This window comes from Marmota marmota, unplaced genomic scaffold (assembly GCF_001458135.2).
Source record: "Marmota marmota marmota unplaced genomic scaffold, marMar, whole genome shotgun sequence".
Classification (NCBI taxonomy): Eukaryota; Metazoa; Chordata; class Mammalia; order Rodentia; family Sciuridae; genus Marmota; species Marmota marmota.
The window spans coordinates 11,170,708-11,194,662 of NW_026000261.1; positions in this window are offsets into that span (position 1 = coordinate 11,170,708).

Genomic DNA, 23,955 nt, shown 5'->3' on the forward strand with positions numbered 1-23,955 from the left:
TTTTTTTTTTTAATGTGGTGCTGAGGATCAAACCCAGTGCCTTACACGTGCAGGGCACACGCTCTACCACTGAGCCACAACCCCGACCCTAGGACATCCATTTTTGATAAGAACATTTCCCAGCAAACAGTCCTATAATCTGCCAAAATAAACAAGAAAACATTATAATAATTTCATATTTTTAAAGAGTTAAACAATTAGTAAGATTTATAATTAAAAATATTAAATATGTAGAATCTTACATCTCTTTTTTTAAAGGTAATGGGAAACCTTTGATGATACTGCATCTTGTTTGAAAAAAATAGTAGAAAGTTAGAGTTCAGGAAATAACGTCTGATGTTAGAATTGTTTAATGTCAGTTCTGTGGGAAGTACAATGGAAAACATTTTTCAGGAGTTTCCGGACAGGCAGAAAGTATTTTTTTTCCCTTGAGGAAAATTGCAAAAATTTGTCAGCAAGAGTTAGAGTTCAGAAGAGAGGAAGTGAATTATAGATTTTTATAAAATAATCTGTCATAAAATAAGAAAAAGCCATGTTTACTACTAATAATAATCAAAGTAAAACTTATCATAATACAAAACATTTGTCTGTAACATAATTGTAAAATAACTTGTTGTAGACTACTTTTAAAAAGCAAAAAGTCAAATTTCATTGATATTTAATCATTAGCATACATATAATGTTTAATTCCCCAAATTTGTGAAGTAGCTTACATACAAAACAAATCAATGTTATTGAAATGGTTATATTTTGGAAGATCTTTGAATTAAAAAAAAGTGTTTAAAGAAACCAAATCTAACTTCAATTGGATGCATAATAAAATGTCACTTGTATTACAATGGTAAATGCCTTGTGAGTAGCATTTATGATATGTGCTTTGATTTAAAAAAGGCTAAAAATGTTTGCTTAATTACCAATGACTTTTCATTTGCAAAATGATGGTAATTATCAAATCAAATCAAAGTTTATTCTATTTTTCTGGGCACATTTAATTTAATGACATTATTGAAACCAGTCACTTTTTATTGAATTAAGAAGAGTACTTCAATTAGAACTGCTATAGTATATTAAAAGTATATATCAAATAATTAATTATAATATTTTATATTTTAAATGTTTGAATAAAACAAGGATAACTGGTATAGTTACATGATGAATCTAGTATAGGCAAAGTGAATAATGTTAAAAATCTAAATAGGGAAGATTTTATTTAGTCTAAAATTATACTCAAACTCATTTTTGAGTACTTTTTGATGCAAGTAGTCATCATGCATGTAAATACTAGTAAAATCATTTGGGAAGTTAATAAGTATTGTTTTGCACATCATATCATACTTGAAAATTGGAACTTAAGGCATATCTTTTGGGTATCAAGAGAAGTTCTTTTTTAAAAAATATCTTTTTTTTTAGTTGTATTTGGACACAATACCTTTATTTTATATTATTTATTTTTATATGGTGCTGAGGATTAAACCCAGGGCTTTGCATGTGCTAGGTGAGTGCTCTGCTGAGCCACAACCCCAGTCTTCAAGAGAAGTTCTTTTTTTAAAATATTTTTTTAGATGCAGATGGACCCAATATCTTTATTTATTCATTTATTTTTGATGATTGAATCCAGTGCCTCACATGTGTGAGGCAAGTGCTCTACCACTGAGCCCCAGCCTCAGCCCCAAGAGAAATTTTTTATGTATATTTTCTCTTCACAATAAACCTAATAGTATATTTGCAAACAGCAAGTTTCACTCTCTCATTTATCCTAAATTAATTATTTGCGTATGCAGTGAATAACAAATGACATAAATAAATTATTAAATTTTATTTATATTATAGCAATGCAGCTCAAGGGAGTTATAAAAAATTCACTCAGTGTAGAAGAAAACACTTCTGCTTTTACTTCTGACCTTTTCCATTCATATTAAAATTTATTAATATAATAGTTATTAATATCTTATTAATATCTCAGTTATTAATATACAGTATAGAAAATACACTGTAAAATATGGCTATCTTAATATAAGCCACCAAAGAAATTTGATATGTCTATATAAAAGTGTGTAAACTCTAGAAAATACAAATTTTGGTAGTTAAAAAATAATCCTGGCTGAGGTTGTGGCTCAGAGGTAGAGTGCTCGCCTAGCATGCATGAGGCACCGTGTTCGATCCTCAGCACCACATAAAGTAAAATAAAAACATTGTGTCCATTTATAACTAAAAAAATTAAATATTTTTAAAAATAATGAATTTCACCAATATAAAACAAAAATAGGCATGCATTTTCATAAATTGTTGGGAAATAAACATTCTATAATTCACAAATATCAGTTTTACTGCTACCTCTCAATGAGTTAAACCATTTTCCTGTGACTTAAAATTAAGAGAGGAAGCCAAGGTTATGACACTATTTATTATTCTTAAAATTACAAATTATCTTTGGGGTAAACAGTAGTGCTATATGTTGACTCAACAGCAAAGAACATGTGGAATTAGAAAGTTGTGCTACTTCTATTTATTTTGGACACATATTCAAATAAAGAAATAACTTTTTTAAAAACTGCTAGTATAATACCTTAAATAATTGTATATAACCCCCAAAGGTAATTTCCATGCATAGGAGACTGCCAGCTGACTATCAACAACATAATGACAGGGCATTCAGATATGGATTCCAGGCAATCAGTTAAAAATGTGAGTCTATTCACAAGTTGGATTCTAGACTAGAGATTTGGAATTAGAAATTATGGTAGATTTAAAAATTAACACCACTTGAATGTATGACTAAGGCAAAGTGCATAGTGAGAGAATATAGAAAGAGTAAGAATAGATCTGGGGTTATAGCTCAGCGATACAGCACTTGCCTACCACATGTGAGGCACTGGGTTGGATTATCAGCACCAGATAAAAATAAATAAAATCAAGGTATTATGTTCATCTCCAGCTAAAATTATATTTTTAAAAGAGTAAGAATAAATATTGGAAAATGTATACATTTAGGGTGCCGCAGTCTGGCTGGGCACACAATCACGAGCCACCACACAGCTTGTAGATTCAAACAGCAACTCTTTATTCCCGAACTCACACCAGCTGTATACAAACACGTTCTGGGGAAATCCACGTTCTCTGCCCAAAATCCACGTTCTCTCCCAAATTCACCTTCACTGGGCTTCTGTCTCCCAAAATATACTGTCTGAATCCCGTGAGAACTCAAGGGGAACTTAGGCAGCAGGATACGCCCTATTCCCAGCAGGAATAATCTTAAACCTTAAACCTGGAACCTAAACTGGGAACGCCCTAAACCCGATTATGTTAAACCAGGAACACCCTAATCCGCCCTGGTCCTTGAGCAAGGTCAACTACATTCAATGTCACTGCAAAATGTCAGCAACATGGGGTACGCTGGCAAGGAAATTGTCATACCTACTTGGCTAATGGCTCCCAGCATTAGGGAACACAGGATAAAACTTAGATTCTATGATATTTTATACAGAACAAAGAAAAATTTAAATAGAATTATATGCAGCATAGGCTTCCTGAGAGAATAGGATTGAGGAAATCTCAAAAGGGTTTTATTATTACTAGTGACTTTATTTGTATAATAGGATTAAAAACAATCTTTAAGAAATGAAGTGTGAGTTCGGGGTAAACAAACAACATGGACTCGCCATTTAAGATGTTTGGATATATCCAGGCTAGATATTCTCAGGACAGGTGTGATGGAGTTATATTCACATTGAAAGCAAGGAGTGAGTGATGATAGATTTAAGATGTTAAGGAAAAATAAATGGTGCAGCAGAATAGTCCAAAGAAAAATAGAAGGGAACACAGAAGCAAGAGTTTTATGAGGGAAGAATAGTTCTTACTTTAATACAGGAAAAGACTGGTAAAAAAAAAAAAAGAACTTGGAGCAAATAAAGTTTTGTAGTTATTAGCTTTATCAATAAAGACAGGTGCTTAATATAAGTAAAAATATGATGGAGAATTTGAGGGTTGAGGAGTAAAAAATATTTGAATAGCTCCTTTGGAAATAAAATAGGAAGTCAACATTGATAAATAAAATGATTGCCAAGCAACATGAATGGTTCAACTAAGGTTAGAAAACATGAAATTGCAGTGGATTCAATTAACATAGTTGCATGAATCTCTTTAACAGTTTTTCACATCTCAGGAATGGGAGCCAAGAAAGCTGAATGGGAATTAACTTAGGGTTGAAAAATGGCATGTCATAGATGATAAAGTTTAAGGAGGATGGTAGCAAGAGATTTCTGAAATAATTCATCATGGTCATGGGAAGTCAGATGATAGAAATTCAAATTGTGAGAGAACTAAATATTTGATTAGAATACAAGTCAAGTAAATCTTAATGGGACTGGGGAAATTTTTATAAATGTGCTTGGGTGCAAGGAGGGAACTTCAGAACTTGATATCTTGGGAAAAAGTATTTATGAGTAACAATGGTATAATGTATGACCTGGTGGTAGAGGTAGAGAAAAGAATCAATGAAGATAAGAAGTTAAAGGAACAATGAGAACGCAAGTCATCTTTAGCTACCTGCATTGGCACACGCCTGTAATCCCAGCAACTCTGGAGGCTAAGACCAGAAGACCACAAGTTTAAAGCCAACCTCATCAACTTAGTGAGAACATGTCTGAAAATAGACAATAAAAAGGACTGAGATGTAGTTCAGTGGTAGAGTGCTTGCCTAGTATGTGGGAAGCCCTTGATTCAATTACCAATTCCAAAAAAAAGGCATCTTTCTGTAGCAATACCATGAAAAATCTTGAAAACTCTGAATTCCATTTTGTCTATGACATTGAGCATTGTCTTTGGAGAGCTAGATTGACCATCAACATTATGGTAGAGATACTATATATAACCATTAAATTTTAAATACCTTCTTATAAAAATACATAAAATCCTTATTCTATATATCATTTTATGTTAATAGATATCATCACCATGAGGAAGCCATTCCCTACCCTCAAATAACAAATTATCTGGTGAGGAAGTGGACAGAGTATGATGTCTATTTTTCACATATTTTATGTTCACAGATTTGTCCACCTTCAGATTATAATTTGTAGAATTTTCAGAATACATTCCACTCACTTCTTATTCTGTATGTAATTTAAGTCTTGGCATCGATATTTTTAGTCAGAACTTATGATCACTTAATATGTCAAAACTATTATTTTAAATTTATGAAAAGTGGCAATAACTTACTTTATCTAAGAACACTTCCTGCTTTAAAGTTAGGAACATTTAACAAATTATGTAAAATATGCAAATTTATTTAGAACAAGTAAAAAATCTATACACAGATTGAGGAAATGTAATCTGAAAAATCTGATCCTCGTTTCTGGAATTTCACAAACCTACCAGTGTACTTAAATGTTTTAAAGGATTCAGTATACTGAAGCACATAATATTCTTTCAAAATGTGAATATCCAGAGATTTGAATATTGTGATAATAATGATTTGGGACCTCTTGCATTATTTGAAAGTTTTGCTGCATATTTGCTAAGGGTTAAGCATTTGAAGTATAGAAGCTAAGTATAGATGCTCATTATTAAGGAATACTGAATAATAATGCATGATTAACCAGCTCAGAAAATGCAAGACCAAAAACAATTTTTATAACACCAGCACTTTCAAAATAATTGTTCTTATACTAAGCTGTGCATCAGAATATTCTAGGGAACTTGACAAGGCATATTACTTGGCTTTACCCAACAGATATAGAGCTTCAGACATGTTTGAATAAGCCCTCTGTTGATTTCAACATTATGCTTGGACTGGTGTTTTTTAATTATTGCTTTAGGGAGCTTATTCAAAATTGGGTTTATTTTAAACATAAAGATTTTATAGTCAGTGACTGAAAACCAACACTCATAACTAATCCTTCTCCTTTTAAAACAAAATCCTATATCTTAATATTGAACTGCCTATTAGAGTGCATTCAGTACACTATTCCAGTGTAGTAGTAATCGCTTCCACAATATTATTAGTCATCAAACATCCTCTTGCAAAATCCCAGCATTAATTTTGGAAGGCTACTATGTCCTGCCAAACAAAAATTATTCTTAAAATAACAGCTTTATTGAGATATAATTCACATACCATAAATTTCACTCTTAAAAATACACAACTCAGCAGTGGTTAGTGTATCCACAAAGCTATGCAACTATCACTACTATCTAGAACATTTTCATCATCCCCCAAAAGAAAACCTTTAGTGATCATTCACCTGTTCCCAACTCTTGCCAGTCTTAGGAATTACTAATTTACTTTTTGTCTATAAATTTTCCCATTGAGAACATTTCATATTAATGGAATCATACAGCATGAGGGCATTTATATATGTTACCTTTCCTTTAGCATATTGTCACAATTCATGTATTTTGTATCTTGTACCAGCATTTCATTACTTTTCACTGCCCAACAATATTTTATTTCATAGTGATGCTACACTTTACTTATCCACACATCAATTGATGGATATCTGGATTGTTTCTACACTTTAACTATCATGAATAATGTTACCATGATTATTCCTATAAGTTTTGTGTGGACATAAGTTTTTGGTTCTCCTGAGCATCTGCAAATAGTTGTACCATTTTATAATCTTACCAATATTGTATGAGAGCTCTAATTTCTCAACATCACTGCCAACTTTTGTTTGTCTTTTTTTAGACATTTTTGGAATGGAAAGTGTTATTTCATTGTAACTTTAAATTTTATGATAATTAATGATGTTGAGCTTGTTTTCATGTGTGAACTGGCCATTCATATACATCCTTCGAGAAATGTCTATTCAAATCCTTTGCTTATTTTTAAATAGGGTTATACATCTTTTTATCATTGAGTTATAAAAGTTCTACATGTATTCTAATATGTTTATTATTAGATATATTATTAGAAAATACTGTTTTCTTTTTTGTGTGTATGTTCATACTCCTGACCATACTGTTTGTGGCATAAAGATTTCAGGGTTTTCTTTTGTTTTTGTTTTTGTATTCTAGATTTTTAAATTTGTTCTAATTAGTTATACATGACAGTAGAATGAATTTTGATACATCATACATTAATGGAGTATAACTTCTCATTCTTCTGGTTGTACATGATGTATAATCACATTGGTTGTGTAATCATATACATACACAGGGTAATAATGTCAGATTCATTCTACTATTCTTCCTACTCCCGTACCTCCCCCACTCCCTTCACTCCCCTCTACCTGATCCAAAGAACCTCTATTTTCCCTAACCCCTGCCTTATTGTGAATTAGCATCTACATAGCAGAGGTTTTGGAATTGGCTTATTTCACTTAGCATAATATTCTCCAACTCCATTCATTTACTGGAAAATACCATAATTTCAGTTTTAATGAGGTTCAATTTATCTATTTTTACCTTTGTTCTTTCTGTTTGGGTGTTCTATTTAAAAATATTTGCCTGTACCAAAGTCAAAAAGCTTTATCTCCTATGTTTTCATCTAATAGTTTTATAGTTTTCACACATATATTTAGGTCTATGAACTGTTTTGATTAAATTTTTAAACATGGGATACGATATTTTTCTAAATAAGAGACTTCCTGATATTGAACCCACATTTGCATGTGGTAACTATTCCCTTTGGATTTGGTGTTATCCTCTGAAATAGGGGGAAATTAATGCCCTCCATCATCTACATAAGAATCATTGAATAAGTTACATGACTCCCATTAGTCCTTCAAAGTCTACTTCTCTACAAGATTAACATTTCTGGCCTTATTCATCATGTTTTGATGTCCCATCTTATATCTATCAGTATAATCTAGGATTACACTAGCGTATTTGACATCCATGCACCACTATTTGACTTAGCCATACTTGTGTTAATAATATATAATTAAACATTATATCAAATTTGGTATCTTTATTTAAAAGGAATGAAATAAATCTCACAAAATCCTCTTATCCCCAAATTTTAAACGTATAATAGTTCAATCAGTGTACATTCAGTTTATTATATTACTAATATACAAAATATAATATTGCTTTAATATTGCTATTATATGATAACTAATATACTGCAATAATCCCTTAATTTTTACTCTCCAGATTATAGATGTTTACCTCTTGAATTGGCCCAACATACTACAACTGGCTATTTCACAAAAACCCTTTTATATACATTGATTCGTTACTCAAAATTTTTCAATAACTATGTCTCTATGAAAAATGTTCAGGCATACAAGAATCACACAAATTTTTATCTGAGTCCAAGCTTCTTTAATTAAAAGTTGAGTGATTTAGAAGTGTCTCTCAATCTCATCAAGACTTAGATTTCTCTGGGCTGGGGATGTGGCTCAAGCAGTAGCGAGCTCGCCTGGCATGTGTGTGGCCCGGGTTTGATCCTCAGCACCACATACGAACAAAGATGTTGTGTCCGCTGAATACTAAAAAATAAATATTAAAAAATTCTCTCTCTCTCTCTCTCTCTCTCTCTCTCGCCCCCCTCTCTTTAAAAAAATCTAAAAAAAAAGACTTAGATTTCTCAACTATAAAATAGGTATCTTAATGCCTTGTAAAGTTATTATGAAAAGTGAGGATAGTGCACAAATGAGAGATAACAAGAGTAGCTATTGCTTCATAATCTGTCACAGAGTTTTCAAATGTATATCATGAGTGTCACCACACTCACAATCCAGAAACCACCATAAATTTCTGCTAATCTATTGCAGCATTAGTTTCCACTCAAGCCTAAATATAGCCACTCCAGATAGTTTCTACATATTAATAGCATTAAGCATGCAAAATATTATTTGTCCTTTTGTGTTTTTCCCAACCAATATTTTCTAGTTGAACCTACTTACTATCCTGAGCATTTCTCATACTTACTTACATGACTTTGTTCAAGTCACTTTCATCACCTGAAATATTTACTCACTGTTTTTGTATTCATCAAAATTTTACACATCTGTCACAATATAAATCAAGTTTTTACCTATTCAGTGAATACTTCTTAATTACATTCAAAAGAATTTTTTCTCCATGTTTTAAACTTCTTTTATTAATCCATGTGTGTCTTATCTTACTGTTTTTTTGCTTTTGAATATGGGTTTGGGGTTAAGGAATTGTCTCCATTTTTAAAACGTCAAAGGCCATTCAGATCAAACACTTTCATTTATGAAATACCTGGGTTACTTAATGAAAGTGAGGAGAAAGAAGAGTTCATCAAAGAGTTGATAAGAAGACAAAGGTCAACCTAATATCTCGGGGTTCTCAAGTTTTGTGAAGCTCGGCACATCTGAAAGATTTAACTCACACCAATCAGAAATAGTAAACAACCACCTCCTGTGTCATTGATTCTCATGGTGATTATGATGATATTGGGAGAAGTGAGTTACTGGAAATAAATATGTCATTTGCTAAGGTCCTCCAACTCATAGGGCTGGAATTTGATTTTATCCTATTTATAAGCTACTCAGTTATCTTAACTCCTGAGGATTTAATGGATACTGGTAGAATGCATATAATTCCTGGCACAGAAGAAGCAGACTTTATTACTCATGGCACAGCACATGGCATGAGCTGAATCATCATTTTATCATGGGTTTCTCTTGTCTCAATGTCTCACAGGGATTTTGAGGTATGCTGCAAAAAGATAAGCACAAGGAAGTTTGCATGACATTTGGGAATATAGGGGAATCCACTTCTTTTGTGTCAAGTAATGGACACACATGCTCTTCATTCACTGAAGAGAGAATATACCCTCACTTCTCAAAAAGCTAAGATAACACAACTCTGAAAACTTCTCTGGGTAAAAAAGTTGGTACCTGTCATTCTTGGCAACTCAGCAAGATGTATGGGAACATAAGAAAGCCAAGGAGATTGTTTCTTATAACACCCCTCCTGCACTTTTAATGACTGTTCTAGATTAATCACTTTTCTTATGGTTTAAAATCAACATGGTACAAATCCTACATAAACCAGGGTATGGTGAGATGACTACAGATCATCTTCATGCTTTAGAATACATCCAAGATTTTACTTGTATCTATGGAAGAAGAGCTTATAAAAATGGTTTGACTTACAGTATCATCTCTGAGAAGAGAGATGTCATCATTTATGTTTTTGTCAAATATCCCATGTTAGTTATTGGGAATAGTAGCTGTCTCTACAATCTTTAGGATCCAAAAATGAATGACCCTGAGGTTGGACTTCACTCCTATGATTACTTTTAACTATCACTACTATGGGCCAATTAATTTTGAATTATGGTTTAAACTGTGATTTTAAAAATTGTTATTTTAAATTTACATATACAGCATCTTTCAATGTTAATATTTATTGTTATATTTTATACATAAGGCTATCAAAATCTAACAGCATTTAATTATATAAAGAGAATTATCACATTCTATATGACTCTTGATTTTAAAATACTATGAAAAATGGATTCAAATCTTGACTTTTATCCTTGGCTACAGTGTCTATGCAACTGAGAATAATCAATATTTCCATAAGAATGCTTTGGCTATAATGCCTGACACTGAGAACAGTGACTGCAGGTATTAGGATTCAGAGTTAGATGGGCAGTGTATCCTCAAAATATACTGTAATACAAATATATGTATACATATGCCAGTGAGTATAGATATGACAATAATTTATCAAAGATGAATACAATATGGCACAGTATGTAATCACTTTCTTAACAGTTCCTAAACATTAAAAATTGTAGAAATTGTAGAAATCGCCAAACTTGTAGCAAACTGCTACTATTGCTTTTTTTACTGATTAACAAGCAGTTGTTCATATGAACAGGTTGTGAATAAGAATTCCCTCTGTTAAGTAACTGTAATAAACAGTAGGCAACTGTAAAACCCATATGTGCTAGCATTTGACATTATGTTAAAGTATTTTGCTTCAGTTCAGATCTAATATAAACTTGTTTTTATTTTCTTGTGCAGAAATATCATGCTAGATACATATTAAAATTGATACTTTAATTGTAATTGTAAATGAAATTTAAAACATTGAGAAAGCACTAATATTTTTACATATCTGAAGGCACATCATGTTTCCATTTGGTTTTATACTCAAAAGAGTCTCTGAATTTGAAATGCTAATTATTCAGTAAGTGAGGGAATTTAGCCAAATGTATCAAATAATTTTAGAAGGAAATTAAAAGTAAATAGCAAAATTAACTAATAATGTTTGAAATATTAAAAGGCTATTTAGGAGGGCTGGGATTGTGGCTCAGTGGCAGAGTGCTTGCCTCGCATGTATGAGGAGGCACTGGGTGTTCCATCCTCAGCACCACATAAAAATAAATAAAATAAAGGTATTGTGTCCAACTACAACTAAATAAATAAATAAATAAGGCCATGTAGGAAAGCAGAGAAATGGCCATTTAGTGACTTCTTTTAAAAATACTGCCTAGGCTTCTAATTTTTTAAAAAAAAATCAAACTTTATAACTAAATAATTTTTAATACAGAAAAATATTCTTAATAATTCTTATCCTTAATAGGACACTAAAAATGTTCAGAATAAACATATGTATAAAGATTCAGAGACTCTGAAGATATAAAAAATACAAGTCCAAGGCTGAGGTTGTGGCTCAGAGGTGCCGTGCTCGCCTAGCACATGTGAGGCCCTGTGTGTGATCACCAGCACCACAAAAAAAAAAAAAACAAACAAAAAAAGATAAAAAATATACAAGTCCAAAATTAAAACATAGTTTACAAGAAAAGAGATTTATAATAATATGAATCAGTTTCTCATGGAAGACTAGGAAGAAAAATATTTACTTGTGAGATATTTTGGGTAGATATAAAGAAAAATTCCCCAATTATAATGTTTATTAATACTAAAACAAGATACCAATGTGCTTGCTGAACATCTAATATTGACCCTAATGTTTGGGCATAGCATTAGATTTTTACGAAGTTCAGTAATGTATTGTTTTCCTATGAGTACCTTATTTCTTCTTGTCCTTTTAGTTTATTCTAAAGTTCTAAACAGTCTTACCAGAAGGTAGAATTATATGGAACTACCTCAATTTTCACTCGTCCACTGTCTACCTTTCCTCTTTCTTCAAGTTCTGAAGTGGTTACAGCTGAGCTATAAAATCTTTTAAATGTATTGCTCCACCAAATACCATGCTGTCAATGTTTTAGTGTACAATGGAGATAGGTTATAAGAGAAAAGTACCAAGTAGTAAATAAACAAAATCTTTTTTCTGATTTAATTTGAGTCCTACAGAGAAAAACACAAATATGAAAAAATTCAGAAGAGTCTTGTTTTAACCTTATTTGACTTTTTTATTTTCCTTGGAAAGTTGGATTTATGATGAATATTATTAACTTTTAATATAATTGCAGAAACCTATGTATATTTAAATCCAGCAACATGGATTTTTATAAAACATAATAATAAAAACCTTACAGCACAATTGCCACTAGAGACATTTCAAATCTGATTATACTTTCCACATGGTTAACCTAGGATTTTTCTACATAACTAATTTTTGCAGACCCAATTCTATGAGATTAAATTGGATTTTCACATAAAATTTAGATTCTTTCTTGCATTGCATTTATGGTATCCTTTAAACTTGACATTAGTAAAGGAAATAAAGGAATTTTTTAAAAATGAAATAATCAGCAGTTTCTTGATCTCATTCTGACTGTAATTCCCTAGTGAAAGGTCACTGGAAATGTTAGAAATTGAACAACATATTTTTAAAAGCCAGAGGAAAAATAATTTCAAACCAAAGAATGACATTTTAGACAAAGATTTATTACCATAGGATATATGTTTGGGAATTAGCCTTTGATTGCCTACTCCCTGAAATAACAAAGCTGGTCACAAAAGAACAATGGGAGTACAGAGAATTGTTGACAGTGGAAACAAAACAGTATCATGAGATTTTCCATTCTATGGTGTAATGTTATCTAATGATAGAATTTCTCACCACTCTTTCATTGAACACATCTTTGTGGGAGCAGCTTGAGAGTAGTGAATTCATATGCTGAAATGACTAGGATGAGTTTTATTTGGGTATATGATTCCTAGATGAGAGCTTTTTTTACACAAGCCTCTTAGACAGCTTATATAATTTTACACCTAAATGCATATAGACATCTGATGAATACTTATGCTAATTAATTAATTAAATTATTCAAAAATATATCTTGAGTGTCTAACCAAACACTATGCGACAGGTATGAATACAGTAATTATAAAAAGTGACATTCTATGTGTCCTAAAAGTGTTTATATAATGTGATCTAATTTATATGAATTTATATATTGACTTAGTAAATAAATAAGACCATAATTAGTGGTTCTTAGACTCTGTCAAAATATAGTGGCTTTCTCAAGTAATAAATAAATAAGCTAAGACATTTTAAAAACACTTGTTAATTTATACCATTTGTTTGGCTGATTTGTCACCTGGGTTTTTAGACAGAATGTGTGGATTGATAATATTAACCAATCAAATTAAAGGTTATTCAGATCATTTTACATGTGCTTTTTGTAAGCTAATATATTTGATATAAGTATAGACACACATGCAGTTGTAAAAAAATGTAAAGATATACTATGTGTTTTCCCCCCAGTTTTCCTAATATTAACATTTTGAAGAACTGTAGTTCAATATCACAATTAGATATTAACATTGGTTTCAGTCAACATTGAAAATAGCACCACAAGGATTACTCCATTGCTTCATCCCTTCCTTGGTCCCTGACTCTGACACTTAGTAACCATTATATTATTTTCTATTTCCATGAATCTTGTCATGTAAAAATATCATATATATATATATATATATATATATTTAAAAAATCATATATATATTTGTATTTCCACATTTGGCATTTTTCATTCATTGTAATTACCTGGAGATTCGTCCAGGTTTATAATGTTATATTGCTCAATATTATTCCATAATATGGATGATTCAGTTTTTAATCATCTACTAATAGACATAAGGTTTTCTTCTAATTTAAAGCTCTTACAAATAAAGCTGGGAAATAAATATTTATGTGCAGTATTTTTTGCAGACTTAAATGTTCAATTCTCTGAGATAAATATTCAGGAATATAACTGCTTATTCCCATAGTAGTTGCGTGCTAAAATGTATAAGAAACTTCAAACAAGTTTTGAAAGCAATTGTCTAATTTTACATTCCAACCAGCAATTTATGTGTATTCCAGATTTTCCACATCTTTCTAGCATTTGGTACTGCTACTATTACATTTTTGCATTTAGTCATTTGAAAAGATGAATTTTTAATATCTTTTTGTGTTTTAGGTTTTAATTTGTGTTTCCTTTACAGGATTTTGATATTGAATGTCTTTTCAAGTGCTTATTTGATATTGCATATATTTATTATATTTTAATTAATACAAAGTAAATGTACATATTTATAGGATATTGTAAGGCATTTCAGCAAATGTACACAATTTGTAATGATCAGATCAGGATAATTGGCATATTCAAAACCTCAGACATATAACATTTCTTTGTGTTATGAACATTCAAAATCTCATTAGCTTTTTAAAACTATTCATTTGTTGCCATAGTTATTCTACTGTGCTTACAATATTAGAAGCTATTCATCCTATCCAACAGCACCTTTTCAGTTATTAAACATCCACGCTCTCCCTCCCTCCACTCTTCTCAGGAGCAGTTACCAGTATTCTTTCTGAAATTCCTTGATAGATTAACTTTTGCTTCACATATAAATGATAACATATGTTATTCAGCTTTTTGTACCTGAATAATTTCAGTTAACATAGTTTTCTCCAGTTCTATCCATCTTGTTGCAAATAACAGAACTGTGCTCCTTTTAAGTCTGAATGACATTCCATTGTGTATATATGCCACATCCCCTTTATCTATTAGTATATTGACAAATACCTTTTTTGGTGGGGAGGGGTAACAGGGATTGAACTCAGGGTCATTCGACCACTGAACCACATCCCCAGCCCTATTTTGTATTTTTATTTAGAGACAGGGTCTCACTGAGTTGATTAGCACCTCATTTTTACTAAGACTGGTTTGAACTTGCAATTCTTTTGCCTCAGCCTCCCAAAATGCTGAGATTACAGATATGCACCACCATGCCCAGCGACAGATACCCTTTTATTGGTGAAATATGTATTCATGTCTTTTTCCAATATTCTAAGTAAATTGTTTGTTTATATACTGTTGATCACAGTCCTTTGTTAGTTGTGTGGTTTGCAAATATTTGCTGAGTAGTTTTTAATTTCATAATCTTTAAATAGGATTTTGCACATGCAAATTTTAGAAATTTTAATGAGATTACATTTATAATTTTCTCATTTATCGATGTTTCTTTGGTGTCAAGGATAAAATCTCTTTAGCCATTGTTCTAGAAAATTTTCTCTTATGCTTTTTGAAAAATGTTTCATACTTTACATTAAGTCTCAATATATCTTGAGCTAATTTATTTTCACATAAAATAAATTTCACTATGAAAAATAGTTTTATGAATATCAAATTGATCCAGCACCATTTATTTTGTAAAAATTATATTATTCTTTTATTGAATTACTTTTAAAACTTTGTAAAAATCAGTTGGGAACATTTGTGTAAGTCTATTCCTGGGTTCTCTATTTTGTTTCATAGATCAGTATTTGGTCTTCATTACTATAGCTATACATTATATCTAAATATCTGTTTGAGGATTGTTTCAATCACATTGTGTCATTTTTATATACAATTTAGGGTAGCTTTTTATGTTTATAAAACATAACTTTCTGTTATTTTCACATTACTAATATCAAACCTATAGATAATGTTCAGTCTTTCAACCTATGAAATGGTTTTTCTTTCCATTTTTTAAACCTTTAAATAATTTCATGAACACTTTTTAATTTTCAAACACAGATGGTATATATGTTTTCTTAAATGTATGACTAAATGTTTATTTAACTTTTGAGTGATTACAAAAGACATTGGAAGCTTTTATTTTGGTTTAGTATTTTGTTATTCATACATAAACACATAATTGACTTTTATGTTGATCTTGTATCCTGTAACTTTGCCAACTTTGCTTATTAGTTCTAGAAGGTTTTTTTTTTCAAATTCACTATGTAGATAGTGATATCAGCTTTTAAAAAAATATTTGTTATTTTTTATAGGTGGAGACAATATCTTTATTTTTTTACGTGGCAGTGAGGATCGAACCCAGTGCGTCACACATGCTAGGTGAATGCTCTACCTCTGTGCCACAACCCCAGCCTGTAATGTCAGCTTTAATGGATGGTGGTATTGCTTACTTTTCAATTACAGTGCATTTCCTCACATTTTTCTCTATCTTATTCCATTGCAGTGTCGAGAACTTCTAGTACTATGCTGAATAAGATTGTAGACCATGTATCTTTCTGATTGAATTATGTCCTACTGAAATTCTTATGTTGAGTCCTAACACATGCTAGGTGAGCAATTTACCACTGAGTCACAGCCCCAGCCCCTATCCTACCCTCTTTTTATTTTTGTAAGGTTATTATTATTTTTTATTGGTTGTTCAAAACATTACAAAGCTCTTGACATATCATATTTCATACATTAGATTCAAGTGGGTTATGAACTCCCATTTTTACTCCAAATACAGATTGCAGATTCACATCGGTTACACATCCACATTTTTACATAATGCCATATTAGTAACTGTTGTATTCTGCTACCTTTCCTATCCTCTACTATCCCCCCTCCCCTCCTCTCCTATCTTCTCTCTCTACCCCATCTACTGTAATTCATTTCTCTCCTTGTTTTTTTCCCATTCCCCTCATAACCTCTTATATGTAATTTTGTATAACAATGAGAGTCTCCNTCTAATCTCATATCACATTTTTTCAAAAACTCCTTTCCAAATTTTCAAACCCAAAATGAGAGTAAATAGTGTAAAGTTTATCAAGTGAGCAGCTGCATGGAGTTTTTAGTATTGTAAATGTTAGCACAAAAGGACTGGACTGGTACAAACTTCACAAATCATCAAAAACCTTTATTCAGGAACAGAGTCATACCTCTGATGGACCCACTCTCCTGGTGGAAAATGAGCCACAGGGCAGTTTATGCTTATATAGGTTACACTGAGAGATGACTTTCATTAATGAGTGGTCAGTTTGGGCACTCAGGAATTTGAGATCTGTTCTTACTGGGCTGGATGGATGGGGGTGGAGGTCTGGGGTCAGTGGTTTGTATCTGGGATTTATCTTTATTGTGTCAGATTGAGGGTCTGGGGTCAGTGGTCAGTATCTGGAAAAGGATTTGTTTTGGGAAGGATCATTGTTTTGTTCTCTTCCCAGAGACTGTCATTCCAGACTTGATGGATATCTCCTCCCCAGGGCCTGTTTTGTCATTGGGAAAGGATCAATGTATTACTTTCTCCCTCATCCCCTCTCCCAGGCCACACAATTTTGGTGTTTGTCATTTTCCATATCGAATAGTGAAGGGTAATTATGATAAAATGTTTTAAGTGTGGTGATCAGAAAAGTATGTTCTGCTATATTCAATGCAATGAATATGCAAGGGCCAGAATGAAGAAAGGGTTAGATAAGAATTGTTGACATTTATATTATTTAATTTGGAGATCTGAAAGAGGAGTAGAAGATTATTAGGTAGAACTTGATATGTTTTGAAATATAAGCCCCATCCTAGAATAAGAGTCACCTCCTGACCTTAAACCCCAAACAACACTCCATCACCCTGCCAAGAAACCTCAAACAATATTTCATCATCATACATATTAAGGAAATTGCTATCTGGGAAAGGATTCCTGAAAACACCTGGTTCAACATGGACAGTGACAACCTCAAAGAATAGAGGTGATGACTACATGGACCCTTCCCTGACAACCTCCTAGCATTGATCTAACCATGACAACTCCCCCACTCTCTCATGTCCTTGGCCACCTCTGCAGGTTTGTCCAGAATAAACTTGTGCTATTTTTGAGCCACCTCTCCTCTCTCTTTAATTCTTCATTCACTTCTTTCCTTAAAGAGTTAAGTAAAATTTGAAAAGTAAAAAAGGGCAAGGCATTTTTAGAGAACTATGAGAAGGTAGGGTGGCTGTAGAAGAGCTCATCTGACCATAAAGGATGATGAAAAATAAGCAATTTATTAGATTTTAAAATCAAAGTAGAGTGTTGTTATGCAAAATGATAATGCATTTACAAAATCATTAACATTTGAAAGTGCATCCTCTCCTTGACTATATTATTACGTGAGGCTGCCTCAGACAAGTGGAAGTTGCTAATGTAAACCTTTATTCAGGAACAGAGTCATACCTCTGATGGACCCACTCTCCTGGTGGAAAATGAGCCACAGGGCAGTTTATGCTTATATAGGTTACACTGAGAGGTGACTTTCATTAATGAGTGGTCAGTTTGGGCACTCAGGAATTTGAGATCTGTTCTTACTGGGCTAGATGGATGGGGGTGGAGGTCTGGGGTCAGTGGTTTGTATCTGGGATTTATCTTTATTGTGCCAGATGGAGATGTGAATTCCTTTAGGAGAGCTTCTTTTGTTTTTGTAATTTATTTATTTTAATTGGGTATATATGACAGTAGAATGCATTTTGATTCATTGTACACAATTGCAGCACAATTTTTCATTTCTATGGTTGTACACGATATAGCGTTGCACCGTATGTGCAGCCATACATGTACCTAGGATAATAATATCCATCATATTCCACCACCTTTCCTGTCCCCATACTCTCCCTCCCCTTCCTCCCCTTTGCCCAATCAAAGTTCCACTTTAGGAGAACTTCTTATCAGTAAAACTTGGACATTACTATTTACTGTACAAAACTATTTAAAAACCATTTTTTTATTCTTTATACCATACTCAGTGTCTGGTACACATGTAGGCATTATGTAAATGTCAGTTTAATTAATGTTAGTTTCCTTTCCCTCCCTTGCTTCATTAATTGACTCCTTGAGAAAAGTGAGAATTATAATATTTATAAACTGCTATTAATATATTTTCAATTATGCTGAAACATCTAGAGACATTTAATTACATATATACAAATATATATATATATATATATATATATACACACACACATACATACACACACATACATATATATTGATGTACATAATTCCATAAACTTTTTGTGCATTTAGATAGTAAAGAATTTGTCAAACTGGTAATTTTTCATTACATTGTAATGGTATATTATTTCTTAATGCAATCATGCTATTTTAGGGGGATTACAGGGTATTGAATTCAGGGGCACTTGAGCACTTAGCCACATCCCCAGCCCTATTTTGTATTTCATTTAGAGACAGGGTCTCACTGAGTTGCTTATTGCCTCACTGTCAATGTCACAGCAATAATTAATATGGTGAAAGTCATAGACAAGACCTATTGTTTGATTTTGTGCCAGACATAATTCATGATTATTTACCATTTTCTGATCCTACTATTTCTGCATATTGTACAAACAAACATTGTAGATATCAAAATAGGAGCTAAGTACCTAGTCTACTGCTATAAATTGTTTGCACAGATTTCTGTTATCATTGATAAGACCCAACAATTTGTGTTTTCTCCAAGACACTCACCTTATTAGCAAAGACTGAAGGTAAAATGATGGAAAACCATATAATTCATAAGGATCATGTAAACAAGCAAGGGTTTATATTCTCATATAAGATAAACTGACTTAAAGCCAAAGTTAATCAGAAGGGGAAAAGAAGGCATTTCATACTACTTAAAGAAATTATACATCAATAAGTCCTAACAAATAAATATTTATGCACCCAACATGGAGTATCTACATACATCAAACAAAACCTTCTCAATTTCAAGAATAAGATAGGCCACAATATAATAATACTGAATGACTTTAATGTGCCTCTCTTGTCACTGGATAGGTCCTCCAAACAAAAGCTGAATAAAAAAACTATATAAATAAAAAACTCTTAATAAAATACTGGTAAATCATATATGAAATCATATTAAAAAGATAATACACCAAGATCAATTGGGGTTCACCCCAAAGTTAGCTTAAAGTATGGAAATTAATAAATATAATTCATCACATTAACAGATTTAAGACAAGAACCACATGATTATCTTAATAGTTAAAAAAACACTTGATAAAATTCAGCATGCATTCATGTTCAAAACACTAGAAAAACTGGGGATAGTGGAAATATACCTCAACATTGTAAAAGCTGTACATATTAAACAAAAGACCAAAAACATTCTAAATGGAGAAAAATTGGAAGCATTCCCTCCAAAACTGGAACAAAATAAGGATGCCTTTTTTCACTAATTCTATTCAAATAGTCCTTGAAACCCTAGCAAGAGCAATTAGACAAAAGAAAAAAAATATCGAAATACTAATAGGAAAACAAGAGCTCAAACTATCTCTATTTGCCAATGACATGAGTCTGTATTTAAAAGACCCAAAATTCCACCACCCCTCATCTAGAACTCAAAAAAGTCAGTAAAATAGAAAAATATAAAATTAACACCCATAAATAAATTGCATTCATATATGCCAATGACTAATAAGCTGAAAAAGAAGTTAGAAAAACTGTCCCATTCACAATCACCTTGAAAAAAAAAAACACTTGGGTATCAATCTAACAAAATTTGAGATGAAAGACCTCTACAATGAATACTACAGAACACTAAAAAAGATATTGAAGAAGACCTTAGGTGATGGAAAGCTCTCTCATATTCTTGGATAGGGAGAATTAATATTGTCCAAATGGCCATACTACTAAAAGTGCTATACAGATTTAAAGTTATTTCTATTAAAATTCTAATGACAGTCCTCATAAAAATGAAAAAAAAGTCAAAAATTTCTTTTGAAAAAATGAAAGGATCATAAAAGCCAAAGCAAACCTTAGCAAGAAAAATAAAACAGGAGGCATGACAATATCAGACCTTAAATTATACTACAGAGCTATACTAACAAAATGGCATGGTATTGGCACCAAAACAGACATGAAGACCAATGGAACAGAATAGAAGATACAGGTATAAATCCTTATAAATACAGTTATCTCACACTAGACAAAGCACCATAAACATACATTGGAAAAAAGATAGCCTCTTCAACAACTGGTACTGGAAAACTAGAAATCCATTTGGAGTACAGTGAAACATAAACTTCATCTCTCACCTTGCACAAAACAACTCAAAATGAATCAAGGACCCAGGCATTAGACCAAAAAAAATATTGGCCCAACTCTCCATCATGACAGCTTAAGAAACAACTTCCTTAACAAAAAACCTAAAATGCAAGAAGTCAAGAATCAATAAGTTGGATGGTATCAAACTAAAAAATTTGTCACAGCAAAGGAATCAATCAAGAGCATGAAGAGAAAGCCTACAAAATGGGAGAAAATCTTTGCCTCTGGCACCTCAGATACAGCGTTAATCTCCAGGATATACAAAGGACTCAACAAATTTAACACCAAAATAAATAAATAAATAAATAGATAAACAAACAAACAAACCAATCAATCAATGAGCAAAGGAAGAGATCGGGTCCTTCACAGAAAAAGAAATATGAATAATCAAGAAATATATAAAAAATGTTCAACATCTCTAGCAATTTGAAAATGCAAACAAAAACTACCCTGAGATTCCATCTCCCTCCAGTCAAAATGGTAATTATCAAGAATACAAGTAACAATAAATGTTGGTGAGGTGTTGGGGAAAAATATTCACTTATACATTGCTGGTAGGACTGCAAATTGTTGCAGCCACTCTGGAAAGCAGTATAAGGTTCCTCAGAAAATGTGAAATGGAACCACTATTTTACCTAGTTATCCCACTCCTTAGTATATACCCAGAGGACTGTTTATAGCAGCTTTATTCAAAATATCAAAGCTATGGAACCAACCCAGGTGCCCTTCAACTGGTGAACAGATAAAGAAAATATGGTATATATACACAATGGAATATTAGTCATAAAAAAGATTGAAATTAGGGAATTTGCCAGTAAAGGGCTAGAACTGGAGACTATCAAGCTAAGTGAAATAAGCCAATACCACAAAAGCAAAAGCCTAATGTTCTCCCTGATATGTGGATGCTAACAAACAATAAGGGCAGGAGGGAAGAATAACAATTTATTGTATTAGACAAAGGGGAATGAAGAGAAGCAAGAGGGGAATGGGAATAAAATAACTGGTAGAATTAATTGGATATAACTTTCCTATGGTCATATATGAATACACTACTGTAAAGATCAATAATGAGGGAGACACAGAGACAAGGTGCAAAGGCAGGGAAGGTGGCAGAGTGACTCATTGTCCAAGCAACCATGTTTATTTATACCAAACACACCTGGACACCCTGAATTAATGTAACTACATTAGGTCATTAGTACCATAACTGCATTACTATTTAGAGTGTCAGTAAAGTCAAAGTACACTCTATGGTTATGTATGTGTAAAAATAACAAATAAAATACAAGTAAAAAAAGAGTAAATGAAAAGATAATGTATGGGAAAAGAAGAGTTGTCTCTCTCCTATGGAACATCCATTGACTTCTCAGATTTTATAGCTCTTTACTTTTATTTCTAATATAGAGAAGAGGCACAGACTGAAGTTGTAAACTATAGTCAAACTGAATCCCTAATTCCCCTCTCTTCAATTATGTCAATTCTTCATTAGCTCTGAAACACAAAAGTTAACATGTACAAACTTAAGATCCTCTCCTTTTATCTAATCACAATTTACTGTACAATTGGCATGGGGGAGACAATCGATATATTCTTTAGAGTTTAACTAACTGTTATTCTTAGCATATGAGGACAACCTACCATTAGTGGAGCAATTAGTAGCAGTTTTTTGTTTTTTAAGTAATGTTAGTGGATCTACGATATTTTAGTCACAAAACTTCACACAGTATCTCTTGTAAATAATGGTATGCATTTAAAAATTATTTTCTTGAAATATGAGGTATGTTCTATGTAAGGCAAATCAACTGGCCCACACAAGGACTAAAACCACAATTCTGGCATACTGACACTGTAAGCAAACAAACACACCTGGACACCCCGAATTAAGTTATTTTTCTTTTTAATAACATATTCCACATAAAAACCTGCAAGGCAGGAAAGTTTGTTAATCACTTTTAAAGTTTCACTGCTTAAATTCACAGAAATATGTAAATTCATAGAACCCCTTGATTGAAAGCTTTAGAAATTTAGAACTCAATTTTAATGTTTTGACTAATAATCTGGAGAAAGACTCAGATGACCAATATATATTTTTTTAAAAAACTGAGGTAAATTGAAATATTAATCTTAGATAAAAAAGAAGGAATAGAGATTTTAGTAAGATAAAGGAAGGGCCAGAAGAAGAAAGGAGGAAGAAGAAAAAAGAAGCAAAGGAACAAAACCCAACAATATAAAACTAGAACAAATTGTCTACTTGATCTCAATTTTATAAAGGGCATAAACTACCAATAGCAGTAAATAAAATCACAAAGGAAAATTTATATTCTTTTAAAATATAAAATGTAAATTCCTTTTTCAAAATACAATGCTCATAAAAGGAAACGACTTTTCATGATATGATGGAATACCAGACTAGATTATAAAATGAAATTTTAAGAACATTATGATAAAGAATGAATGCCTCAGGAAAGGGTTAATTTCTCCCTCTTCTCTCTGCCAGTTTCTCTTCAGGGAACCTAATTAACCACAGACCCTTATCTATTGGGTTGTAAATATCTGTCTCCAGGAAGCCTAAGACTCTTACTTGATGTATAAATAGCTCTATGACAGTCTTCAAGACCAGAGATGCAATAGATGCCTAATTAAGTTTATTAATTTGTAAACCTTTTAGGAATGTAGCTACATCACTGAAGTGCTAGTATAAATTTTAGGTCACAGTGCCAATTAACTGCTGTCTAAGCTATAACCTGGTAGGCTTACTTCTTATGAAAAGTAGCTT